The sequence below is a fragment of the Sander vitreus genome, unplaced genomic scaffold, assembly GCF_031162955.1.
Source record: "Sander vitreus isolate 19-12246 unplaced genomic scaffold, sanVit1 ctg207_0, whole genome shotgun sequence".
NCBI classification, from domain to species: Eukaryota; Metazoa; Chordata; class Actinopteri; order Perciformes; family Percidae; genus Sander; species Sander vitreus.
This window is the reverse complement of record NW_027595405.1, coordinates 115,186-117,500: the sequence shown is the minus strand read 5'-3', so window position 1 is coordinate 117,500 and position 2,315 is coordinate 115,186. Positions and strand designations below refer to the sequence as shown.

The 2,315-nt window shown below is 43.3% G+C and overlaps 1 protein-coding gene across 5 annotated transcripts in view; it reads right to left on the bottom strand.

Moving 5' to 3' along the window:
* Positions 1-2,085, bottom strand: part of LOC144513290 (lethal(3)malignant brain tumor-like protein 4) — a 21,261-nt gene extending 19,176 nt beyond the window's left edge. For 4 of the 5 annotated variants that reach the window (XM_078244318.1, XM_078244320.1, XM_078244321.1 and 1 more), the window contains exon 1: positions 2,006-2,085. The gene's annotated coding sequence lies outside the window, so the exon portion shown is untranslated. Of the gene's footprint in view, positions 1-609; positions 727-2,005 lie in introns of those variants that run through there. The other variant, XM_078244319.1, reaches the window with a different exon arrangement.
* Positions 2,086-2,315: the final 230 nt, after the last annotated feature.

Sequence of the window (2,315 nt, the reverse complement as noted above, 5' to 3'; positions counted from 1 at the left end):
CAGCTGACAGGTTAGTCTCTCTGTTAATACAACACAGCTGACAGGTTAGTCTCTCTGTTAATACAACACAGCTGACAGGTTAGTCTCTCTGTTAATACAACACAGCTGACAGGTTAGTCTCTCTCTGTTAATACAACACAGCTGACAGGTTAGTCTCTCTCTGTTAATACAACACGGCTGACAGGTTAGTCTCTCTGTTAATACAACACAGCTGACAGGTTAGACTCTCTCTGTTAATACAACACAGCTGACAGGTTAGACTCTCTCTGTTAATACAACACAGCTGACAGGTTAGACTCTCTCTGTTAATACAACACAGCTGACAGGTTAGACTCTCTGTTAATACAACACAGCTGACAGGTTAGTCTCTCTGTTAATACAACACAGCTGACAGGTTAGACTCTCTGTTAATACAACACAGCTGACAGGTTAGACTCTCTGTTAATACAACACAGCTGACAGGTTAGACTCCCCCTGTTAATACAACACAGCTGACAGGTTAGACTCTCTCTGTTAATACAACACAGCTGACAGGTTAGACTCTCTCTGTTAATACACGTGCTAGAAAGAGGTTTGCTAATGTTTTAAAGACCACGCTGAAATATTCACATTCTGGTTCTGCTTTGGATGCCGTCAAGCGGGATCTCTGATCGTAATCAGTCCTTCACTGACCAATCAGCATTCATTAGCAGAATGCTAGCGTGTTATGGGCAACAACGACTCAACCTGTAAGAAATCAAAAGGACACAAGTACTCGTTCATTCAACTTTTGACCATCTAGCTCCATAGACTCCCATTCATTTAGCATCTAGATCCATAGAGTCCCATTCATTTAGCATCTAGCTCCATAGAGTCCCATTCATTTAGCATCTAGCTCCATAGACTCCCATTCATTTAGCATCTAGCTCCATAGACTCCCATTCATTTAGCATCTAGCTCCATAGACTCCCATTCATTTAGCGTCTAGCTCCATAGACTCCCATTCATTTAGCATCTAGCTCCATAGACTCCCATTCATTTAGCTCTGGACCGTGATCACCCCCAGTGGAACTGCAACCAAATTCGGTACAATGGGGCTGAACAGTGAGAAGGCTTTCTGTAGACGGGCTTTGGAATCAGTCACACACACATTTAACACACTGCAATCACACAAATTTGACTTTTCTTTCATAAAAAGTGACTGAAAGAGATTAATCTATTGTGGAAATTGTGGCAGATTAATGTAACAGATGCTGACTGATCTATTAATGTTTGTAGCTTTAGTTCAAACAACAGCTGTGACTTTCTAACATGAATCACATCTAAAATCAATCAGAAAGTGAATGGACTCTGGTTTCCTGATGATCTCAGTAACAAAAGGATGTTTCTGGATCAATACAACATTAACAACACACACACACACACACACACACACACACACACACACACACACACACACACACACACACACACACACCCCTTCAAAATAAATGTCTTTCTACAGCTACAGAGGCACTCAAACCGACCTTGTTTTTGACGTTCTTGGCGCTATTTTTCAATGTTTTTGTCACTTTTTGTCCAGATGTATAAACAGTAACATGCTAGGGCCACCGGCAGTCCAAATCAGTCAAGACAAGTAAAAGATAATAACAAGAAAACCACAGAAACATCTGAAAAAAACGTGAAACGGCGGGAAAAAACAACCAAAACGTCAAACAAGCGACAAAAAATGGCCAAAAATTACATCAAACCAAGCGCGTTTACTCACGTAGCCTAAGCAGAGACACTTTACAAACACTTAAAGAAGAAAGTCTGCGTTTGTCTGAGCTCTTATTGTGAAGGTGTGAGCGGAAGTGTGTAGCTGATGGCTGAATAAGGAAACAACAAACAGCCGAAGCTCAAGGGCCTCTCCGCCGGGTCTCTGGTTCCTCTCAGCGGGTGCAGCAGCAGCAGACACCCGCTCAGAGGAACAGGAGATCCGGCGGACAGAACCGGGGCCGGTACCGAGCCTTTAGACGCAACTTACCGTCTCCGGTGATCCGCCAGTCTGCTGACAGCTCCACAACACGGAAATAATGAAGAACGGACACACTGCGCATGCTCCCATGGGAGAGGCAGGGAGAGAGAGAGAGAGAGAGAGAGAGAGAGAGAGAGAGAGAGAGAGAGAGAGAGAGAGAGAGAGAGAGAGAGAGAGAGAGAGAGAGAAAGAAAGAGAAAGAAAAAGCCGTCTTATCTTTCCACTGTTCCAACAATCACCACTCTGGTTTGGTTGAAATAAACCCTTAATTCACCCATTTACATGTGGAAATATGCTGGCTCTATACACGCTAAAAGTC